This window comes from Rhinoderma darwinii, chromosome 7 (assembly GCF_050947455.1).
Source record: "Rhinoderma darwinii isolate aRhiDar2 chromosome 7, aRhiDar2.hap1, whole genome shotgun sequence".
NCBI lineage: Eukaryota > Metazoa > Chordata > Amphibia > Anura > Rhinodermatidae > Rhinoderma > Rhinoderma darwinii.
In genome coordinates, this window is record NC_134693.1 from 132360618 (window position 1) to 132371591 (window position 10974).

At 43.9% G+C, this 10974-nt stretch overlaps 1 long non-coding RNA gene across 1 annotated transcript; it reads right to left on the reverse strand.

Annotated features, from left to right (window-relative positions):
* Positions 1 to 8677: 8677 nt before the first annotated feature.
* LOC142657386 (uncharacterized) lies at positions 8678 to 10536 on the reverse strand. The gene is made up of 2 exons (XR_012849915.1): positions 10235 to 10536; positions 8678 to 9091 (listed from the first exon to the last, which is right to left on the reverse strand). It is a non-coding gene; the product is annotated as an uncharacterized LOC142657386 (long non-coding RNA).
* Between the last annotated feature and the right edge of the window lie 438 nt (positions 10537 to 10974).

Below are 10974 nucleotides of genomic sequence, written 5' to 3' on the forward strand. Positions count from 1 at the left end.
GGAAATACTAGTAACTGGTTGGGTTTCTGTTGACTCAATCCCTCCTTACGCCTTCCTGTCACAGTCTTCTGGTAATTCCCCTGGGCAATAAACACCTGAATATACCCCTTTTAAGTAGAGGCCCCTTCAGCTGCCTGAGAAACCTGCACTTATAGAGGATTTGTCTTTCAAGTTGAAGTGGCTGTGGTTGAATGTGATCTATAGTGATCCCTCTTTCGGTCTAGCGCTGAACAAAAGGGGCTGATGCAAAACTAAGGTCGGGTCCCCACGTAACGTAAACGCTGCACAATTTCCGCAACAGAATTGTGTGTGGAAATTCCGCAGCATTTACCTTAGCAGCAAAGTGAACGAGAAAAAATCCACAGCGAAACCGTCCATAAACGGACCTGCGGTGCGAAATTGAAGTCCGCCAAATGTAAATTTATGCTGCAGATTTGTTGCTCCTCTATTATGGGTTTTCCCCCATTGAATTCAATGGGGATGTAAAACCTGCATCAAATAGCCAAGTGTTTTGACTTCTGCGGGGGAAACGCTGCAATTCCGCCGCAAAAATCGCAAATAAGAGAAAAAAAATAAAACTCTGTAAAATTAATAAAAAAAAGTTAATTCTTACAGCCCAGCCGTTGTCATAGTGATAGTTTTGTTGTCCGTCCAGGCCGACCACCTGGGATGAGGTTTCATCTTATGCCACTGCTGCAGCCAATCAGAGGAGGAATGCACGGACAAGTCGCCATGATAACGGATGTGGGTAAGTATAGTTTTTTTTTTTTTCTTTTCAAGCGCTGGTTTCCACAGTGGAGATTTGGCCTGAAACTGCACCACAATTTGGTGCGTTTTTGGGGGGTAATTTCCTGCAGCGTATCCGACCCTTGGAAACCCAGCTTTAGGGTGCACAGGGCTTTTGTACGGATCTATAATACCAAAGAAACCTATGTGCCCACATTGTACCTCCCTAACATTGGGAGTCGACGGTCCTGCATTGAGGCACAAGGAGTGGCATTCAGACAACTGTTTTAGGTCCCTGTTATATGTATTTCTTGCTAAAAATGGGAGTTGATTCCATAAGGAAAGAAGAATCTGCTCAATATAAAGCTGTACGGCTAAGTTCACACTTGCATTGTATAATCTATTACTCTGCTCCATTTTTAAATCAGAACGATGGATAAAAACGGAGCAACTAAAAATCCCATTGAGATCAATGGGATTTTTAATTGCGTCGGTTTTGTTTTTTTACGTAGATAAAAGTGCAGAGTACAAGAATTTTTTTTCTCCGTTTAAAGAAACAGAGGGGTTTTTTTTTTTTTATTAGTGTCAATGTAAAACTGATAAACTGATTGCAATCCGTTAAAAAAATACCGGGTGATATTAAACCAGATAGGGCAGAGCAAATGTGAACATAGTCCAAGATGCATCCTTAAAGAGGCTCTGTCACCAGATTCTGCAGCCCCTATCTGCTATTGCAGCAGATCGGCGCTGCAATGTAGATTACAGTAACGTTTTTATTTTTAAAAAACGAGCATTTTTGGCCAAGTTATGACCATTTTTGTATTTATGCAAATGAGGCTTGCAAAAGTCCAAGTGGGCGTGTTTAAAAGTTAAAGTCCAACTGGGCGTGTATTATGTGCGTACATCGGGGCGTTTTTACTACTTTTACTAGCTGGGCGTTGTGTATAGAAGTATCATCCACTTCTCTTCAGAACGCCCAGCTTCTGGCAGTGCAGATCTGTGACGTCACTCACAGGTCCTGCATCGTGTCAGACGAGCGAGGACACATCGGCACCAGAGGCTACAGATGATTCTGCAGCAGCATCAGCGTTTGCAGGTAAATCGATGTAGCTACTTACCTGCAAACGCTGATGCTGCTGCAGAATCAACTGTAGCCTCTGGTGCCGATGTGGCCGACACGATGCAGGACCTGGGGCAGGAAGTGAGTGACGTTACAGCGTGATCTCTCGAGAACACGGCTGTGTCTGCACTGCCAGAAGCTGGGCGTTGTGAAGAGAAGTGGATGATACTTCTCATCAGAACGCCCAGCTAGTAAAAGTAGTAAACACGCCCCGATGTACGCACATAATACACGCCCAGTTGGACTTTTACTTTAAACACGCCCAGTTGTACTTTTGCAAGCCTCATTTGCAGAAATACAAAAATGGCCATAACTTGGCCAAAAATGCTTGTTTTTTAAAAATAAAAACGTTACTGTAATCTACATTGCAGCGCCGATCTGCTGCAATAGCAGATAGGGGTTGCAAAATCTGGTGACAGAGCCTCTTTAAGCCTCATGCACACGTCCGTGCAGTATTTACGGTCAGTAAATACTGTACGGATGGGCCGCGGACTGTCACCCGCCGCGCTCACATAAAAAAAAGTATAGGAGCCTGGTCCGTAAATGCAAAAAATAGGGCGTCCTATTTTTTTGCGGGTCAGTTCTACACACACCCCGTAAATATATGGGAAGGTGTCTGTGGCCCATAGAAATTAATGGATCAATATTTTTATCTGCAATTACTGATAGAAATTACGGTCATGTGCATGAGTTTATGCTCATATGACAGTCAAGTTTTTGCAAGACAATCCATGGCAGAAATCCAAAGCTGACCATCGGATTTCTGACGCAAATTATCCAAATGGCTACATAACACTGTCGGCAGTTTGTACACTGATTTCGGTGCGGTTTCGATTAACGAAATCCATTGTGACTGTTCTCTAAAACGGTATTAAGGTCACGGGACAGACATTGGGAAAAAACAAAAAAGGTAAACGTTTTATTAATACTTGTGTTCATTAATAATTTTTCTGCATCTTCCCGAATGTTTCTATTCTTATTCATGTACAGAGGTCAACTAGAAATCCATTGTTGTACCTAAGCCTGACCACCAGAGGGAGCTCCTGCCTACACTATTGGCTTATGGAGTATTTTTTTCATGCGCTACTGATCTTTAGTGTTTGTCACAAGACTATGAGGTCATTGTGGAATTACAGGAGGAGGGTCAATGGTAACGCACCTACCGCAGACGAGCGCCTTCCTACATTCCTTCTAGAACACTTCTCTTTTAACATTAGTTCCGCAAATGTAAATGAACTGAACCCCGGCATATGTAATGTAGTAATCAACGCTGCATACAAATACCAAGATCTAGCTACAATGTATCCTGCGATCACATAGATGTATATTATAAAGGAAGCTCGTTTATAAAATATTAACCTATTCGGTCGCTGTATTTCATGTGAATGACAACCCACCAGGCAGGAATGCGTTCACTTGGATCCAATATACGTATATTACACGTACTCAATCTTTACGGTCTGTAAATACTGCATGGACGGGCCGCGGACTCTCACCCACGTTTGCGGTCCGTACTCACATTAATAAGTATAGGAGCACGGTCCGTAAATGCAAAGAATAAGACATGTCCTATTTTTTGCGGGTCGTTTCTATGGCCCCGACACACACCCGTAAATATACAGGAAGACGTCCGTCGCCGATAGAAATGAATGGATCATCTGGAATTGCGGATAAAAATTACGGTCGTGTGCAAGAGGCCTAAAGCTGTACAAATGTATGATGAGGAAGAGCATTCAAATCCTCGGAGTCTTCCCTCGGTGAGAATACAAAACAACGTCTATATGAATGTAGAAAGGGAAGGCCTGGCCACGTCCACAGCAGCACATATTGCAGCACGCCTGCATTCCTTTCTATTTAAGGATGACTCGGCAGAACCTTTGGCTTCCACAGTTGCGCGTAAAAAGATTTCTTCTACAAGCCGTGAGTTCCTAAATAAGTCTGTGCCTTAACCCTTTAACTGCGCCGGAACGCCGGCCTAGACCACTCAGGAGCCTTTTTAATAAAGCAAACTCCTAGAACGGAACTCGCAGATGGAGCAACGCACCAGTAAAGGCGAATGCTCTACTATAAGGTTAGGTTCACACTTTGCTGCAAAATTTCGGCGTGGATTCTAGGAACGCTGCACATTTTCATGCACTTATGGGTTGCAGATTTTTGCAATAGTTGAAACACTTGTGGATTACATCATAGATTGTCAGGCTAGTTCCATAGCGTATATTTATGCACTTAGGCCCTGTTCACACCGCGTGTATTTTATGCGCCGAAATACGCTTAATTAAGCTTCCCATTCAAATCAATAGGGAAGCGCGCCGCTGGTACATACAATGCGGTTTTGTTTTCACAAAGTATTTAAAAGACATTGCATAAAAAGAAAAAAGCGTTCGGTCAATTCTTTGGCGGGTAAAATTGTGCCAAATATTCCCATAGTCAATGGGAATCCTAAATGCACGTGCAAAAAGCACCCACAAAATGCATCAAAGTGCACGTAAAAAACGCATGTACTTTAAAATGTGCTTTACAAAAAGACCAGAGTATTTGACGCGTTTACACCTGTTTTTTTTGTTGTGTGTGAACATGCCCTATGTGAGAACTTAGGCTTTAGCCTCATCTACATGTAACATAGCGCCCAGAAACTGCTAAGGGCCCACACTGTATCTCTGATTTTATGCTGCTTATAGCGGTACTCTCCCCTAGTAGTATTAGTTTAAGGGTAAAGAGTATTATACGATGGCAGACAGAGTGCCTACAGCTCCTTAATATGGAAGGCTTTCCCGTTTTGGACAAGTCCTATTTAGAAGGGTTGCTTGACAATTAGGATATGAAAAAGGTTTTCCCCTGCTGAGACCCCCAATGATCAGCTGTAATCTGTGGAGAAACCTGTTAGTAAGTGCTCAATTTGTCTGCAGCGCCACCACAGGGGAAATTAAGCATTGCACAGTGTCCATTCATATCAATGGGTTGTCTGTGTAATACAGGACAGGTCAGGTCCTCCAGAGCGAGAGACGCTCTTTATAATTTCCACACTGGCCATGAGAGGAGGATCCTGAACAGAGGACCCCCCGATATTAACTCAGAATTCATATGATCAATACTTCATTTCACACATGTCTAGTTCTGAGGACCTCCAGAGACCGACTACAGGTTTACTGGCCCTTTAATTACTGACGGAGACAATGTGCTCTGGAGCAACTGCAGCTCTGCTCCCGCAACGGTTCAGGATTCCTCAACTGCGGAGAAATTATTTCTAGCAAGATACAAGTAACATATTTGCTGACTTATTTCCTGCCCCGGATCCTGTGAATTACAGCAATAAACAGCCGATAGTCGCCGTCACCCTTAGTCAACATTTTCTCTGTGGCCAAAGTTCAATCACAAAAAAAATCCTAAACAACTGGAGGGAAACAAATGCCCAGAGCCGAATGTTTTTGTTTTAAGGTCAAGGATTCAATGTAAGGAAAAAATGTATTCAAATATAAAAGTGTGGCAAAGAGCGACCGAGCCCGGATCAGGAATCGGCCGCAGAGAGACGAGGACTCCTGTATAAAGGGCAGGAGACGTCGAATCCAACAGGATGAACCTCAGTCAATGGATAACTTTAGGTTTGGTCACTATGTGTAAAGTTCATAGTTACGAGTGCAGACTTATGGGAAATATGGGACTGAATTTACCCGCTGCCAACTGAGACTTTCCCATGGTTAATCTAGACAAAATACCGCAGACCCTTCAGAAATCCATTATCATACAGATTAAAGGGTTTGTCCAGGATTAGAAAAATGCTTTGTTCCAAAAACAGCACCACACCTGACAACAGGTTATCTGTGGTATTACAGCTCAGTTCCATTCCCCTCATTGTCGCTGTGAAACCCATACACAATCCACGGACAGTTGTGGCGCTGTTTTTGGAATAAAGCCATGGGTTTTTTTTTTTATCCTGGACAACCCCTTTACAAAACAACCCAAAACCATAACAGCCACCAGTACGTCTATGGTGCCACTGGCTACATGGCCATACCAGGCTCCTCTCCGAACATGCAATTTGGCTCAGTGATGAGTCTTATCTTGGATCGTTGCTTTCCCCCACACCTGATGTTGTGGAGCCAGTCTTGTCAGGCCCCATAGACATTAAAGGCCCTATTACACCGGCCGATAATCGGCCAGTGCAGCGAGCGCCGATCAATGAGACATCGTTAATTGGCGCTTGTTTGCCCATCACGCGGAGCTATGGATGGAGACGAGCGGTCGTTACTCCGATCGCTCGTCCCCATACATTATCATGTCGGCAGCGTGTCTCCGTTTACACAGGGAGATGTGCTGCCGACAACGATAATATTTAACTTTTTTAAAACGATACGACCAGCAGATGATCGAGCCTTTGCTGATCGCTGCCCTGTTTACACAGGGCAATGATCGGGAACAAGCGTTTATATGAACGCTCTTTTGCCCGGTAATTGGCCCGCTTAAAAGGGATTTAAGTCACTTAAAACTCTTTTGCCCATAGTAAAACATTGAAGTTGAGCCGCGGTAATCTCGCAATTTTACCGTGACTTGTGGGTGACTCCAGATGGCGGTGAAGCCCAAACCTGAATAGAAATTCTAGTCCCGTCCTACTTCTTGTCCATAGTTTATTAGGCTAATGGCTGAATGGGTAAGGGCCGGTTCACATCAGCGTCCGCTTTCCGTTTGTCACCGTTCCGGCAGGTTTCCATTTTTTCGATGGAATCAATAGCGCAGTCAACTACGCTATTGATTCTGTCGGAACTCCTGAACGGAAAGCCAACGCTGATGTGAACAGGCCCTTTTAAACATCCAATTTTTTTATAGAGTTCTATAGGACCATACTGTAGCTAAGATTATATATGGCATCCAGGAGAAAAAAAAATCATGCCATTTTCCCTCAAATGCCTTATTACGGAGGCATTCTCTTCCAGTAGCATTGCCTCTTAGGGAGAATACTGTGACTCACGGAGGCACCATACAGTGGGGGTACATATGACTCCATAATATGAGTAAAGACTCTGTGCCACTGTACTGGGTCCATGTGTATGGCGCTACTGTGTGCATCAGATAGATGCTCATAGCAGTAGTCACTTCCCATCCCCCACTCCTCTTGGCATCTCATGTATGTACATTACCCAGCAGGAGGCGTCCGTGAGCGCAGGACAAAGCTCCTCCGAGAATACGTTACTTAAAAACATATGGTTATATTATTCATTAAAAAGACCTAATCTACCCAAATTAATAATTTTACACCCCTTATTTGCTATGAATCTCCTGATTATGATTGGGTCTTCTACAAGTAACGAGCACCAGAAAGTGGATGACAATCCTGGGTCTTTCTGCTCCTGGGTGACCACCACTGGCGGCCATTAGTATCTTGGAACATTGCAGAATTGGTTGAACTAGTAATAACTTGCCACAAGCACTTCCACCGTCTTACTTTATTTTTTCCAGAAACAGCGCCACCCTTGTCCATAGGCCATGTCTGGAATTGCAGTGTAGCTCTATTCACTTAAATATTGTAATGCCAGAAACAGCCTGTGGAGAAGAGTGGCGCTGTTTCTAGAAGAAAAATAATTTATTTTTCTCATAGAACCCATTTTAGGATCAGTTTTTACTTTTTATTTCGCACTTTTATCTTTCTTTTATCTCTGGGATCTGGAAATGTTAAAAATTGGTCTTGTGAAATTGGGAAGACTGATTTAATAAAGAACTACAACGTGAAATAAGTGAAAAACAAGGGTGTGTTCGTTACGTATTATTCATGTGACTGCTCGCTCCGGCTCTGTGGTCACATCCAAGGCCGATTGTAAGTCGTTCTGCAGGTAAAGCACCTCCTGTCACTTGTCAGCTTCGTCCAGAAGAAAGTTTGACAGGTCTCTACCGGTGACCTACATGGTTTCTGATTATTTAACCACATAGCCGCCGACAGTAAGGGACATTCAGTTGTAGGTCCATAGCCAACCAATCAGAGCTCAGCTTTCATTCCTTAAAGTGCTCAGAAGAAATAAAAGCTGCCCTGTGATTGGATGCTATGGGCAACAAGGCCCAGTTGTCTCGTTTTGATGAGACCCCATGAGGTCCTATAGAAAGTCTCCAAAAAAAGGTAATGTAGAGAATACAAAATGAACATTTCTTACCTATATCTATGTTCACGATTTTACATATAGAATTTATGTACATCAAAAGTGGAGTACATTTCACATGCCCGCAAGACATGGGCCCCCAGTGGATTAACTGCACCAAACCAAGATCATCAGACAACCCTATAGTGATTTATGTGCGGATCAGTAGAACTGCACGGACTGCCATTATACAGACCCGACCTTTTATCTCATGTGTATGACCAACTTAAAGAGGACCCGTCACTAGGTCATATAAGTTGAAGAGGTTTACTGGACCCGAATAGCGCTGTCTCCCTGATTCCAGCGCGATTTTTGTTTTTTTTCCTGGAGCCTCTTATTCCAGAGATATGCCCCACTGTTTTGATGGCTCCCTATATGCTAATTTGCTGTAGTTAGTCAACAGGGCGTGAACTACCCTCAAGCTACCTCACTCTGATTGGTCAGCATCAGAGGCAGGGAAGTTAGCTCCACCCCGTTGGCTAACTACAACAAATTAGCATATAGGGAGCCAACTACAGTGGGCCATATCTCTGGAACAGGGGGGTCCAGGAAAAAAAAGAAAAACAGCGCTGGATTCAGGGAGACGGCGATATTCAGGTCAGTTAACCAGTTCAACTTATATGTCCTAGTGACAGGTCCTCTTTAATGCTTCATTCAGGCAACCGTGACAGGATGAGAATCTATGACGCCAAAATGCGACCACATTACGTCTTTCTGAATAAGGTTTAATGTTATAAATACTATACATTTCTTCTCTGGTAATGATACTGAGACCTGTAGGCTTTTACATGGGATGTTTTGTGCCGGGTAGGTTAAATTATTTTACACGTTTCAAAACTGCGACAATTCATGGTAAAACCATGTGCGTATTGCCTCATTTTTATTTCATGTAAATGCACTCTTATCGTCCATTCACTGACAGCAAACTGAGATCTTAATGTGGTTGTCCCATCAAGACAACACTTCTCGATATGTGACTTCCCTCTTAGAAGCACCTGATTGGCTGCCGTTTAATTCTAAAGTTTCCTCAGCAGCAATCAGTTTGCCGAGGGTCTCGGGGGCTGGACCCGTGATGGCTCTTGGTTAAAGGGGATGTCTACGGTTGGACAACACCTTTGAATGGCTAGAAATTGAAACACAAAGTATATTAGGCTGGGTTCAAATCTGCGTTTATTTTTTGCATAGGAACAGAAAAACGGAAGCGCCAGATCGCTGCATGACAGACACCATTGACTTTATTAAAAAGGGGTTTTCCCACATTAAGGGTCAATGCACACAATACGTAATACGTGCGGTTTGGCGTGTGGCAAAACCTCAGCATAATACATTACCAGCAAAATACACGCAGGTTTTTTCTGCACAGAAATTTTAAAATCCGCAGCATGTGAATTTCTCTCGCGTTTCCGCTTACGAATTGTATCTGCTTAGAGCTGAGGAAAATCGCACCAAAACCTGCAGCCTGAAAACGCACCGATTTACTCAGCAAAACGTAAAAACCGCACCAATAAACGCATCGAAAAACGCGTGATCTGGTGCGGTTTTTACCTGCGACTTTCCTGCCTATTGCTGCAGTTTTGGTTTGTATTTTCCACAGCAAAATACGCAACGTGGGCATGTAGACTTAACATTCATCCCCTATCCACAGGATAGAATGATACATGTATGATCGCCGGGACCCCCATGATCTCTAGAACAGGGGTCCCGATCGCCGTGAGTCGGATGTCGAATGGAGTGGCGGTCGTGCGTGTACAGTAACGCTTCATTCAAAGTTTACGGGTATGACGGAAACAGACGAGTGATGCACTCGGCTGTTTCCGTCAGTTCCATAGACATTGAATGGAGCGGCAGCACGACCACTGTTCTATTCAAACTCTGCCTCACTGCGATCGTGCAATGAGAAGGAACGGGGGTCCGGGGCCCTCATTGTAGGGATCGGTGGGGGTCCCAGTGATCAGACATTTATTACCTGTCCTGTGAAAAGGTGATACATGTTAATTGTGGGAATACCGCTTTAAATTCTGCCGGGTTTCCGTAGTTTTACGGGGAATAATAGCACAGCATGCTGCAGTTTCTCACGCCATATTTTACCGGATCTGTAGCGGAGGTTATTGACATAAAACAGGGAAAAATATTCAATAACGTATCCCTGAGCGCTTGTGAGTCCTGTAAGAGAATACAAAGGGTCCCTGGCTAGGACCCCCCCCAAGGACTTTACTACATGGTCACCCCAGAAACGGATATTACATCATCATATTTAATTCAATACCTGCAAAATCCCCCCCTTTGGGCTTGGTAAGGGTTAACTTTCCACCATGCTTGTATTATATAATCAGCACTGTCCTCAGTCATGGCGCTGCTGTTTACAGACGCTGACCTGGCCGTTGTGCTGGTTGCAGGGCAGGTAGAGACTGGGTTTTACAGCACAGACCGGGCTCGGCTTGTAGAGACGCCTATTTCTGGAAGCTTCTGCCTGGGACAGCCCTCACATGACCTCTGAGGCTGATACAAAGTTACCACTTCTCGTCACCAGCGGAAGCAAAACTTTTTCCTTGAGCATGCGCAGAAAGCTTTAATTGTTCACGCGTGCGTAGTAGAAACGTTGCAGCCGAGCTTCCGGGATGTCACTAGGCATGCGCAGTAGCGGCAGTCTGGTCCGTGTTAGCACGCAAGCGCAGTATAGAGCCTTGAAATCAGCCATGTGAAAAATGTTTTTCTGCTTTTTGTTACTTGCAATTTCACGTTCATTTATTATCATTCTCCAAAAACTAATTTCTAAATGTATCTCCATGTGTGGTTTATATAGCAGACGTGTTTAAATTGCAATGTCTATAGTGATTGAGACTGCCTTAAAAGAGATTTTTCCATAATATAGATATTTTATTTTGCGGTACTTCTCGGCCGTGCGACAAGAACCGCACCGCCTGGATACACCCTTCGGCTAGGTTCACATTGCAGTGTAAATTTGGCGCATTCGTTGGGAACATACACCGAACATATCCATAGAGC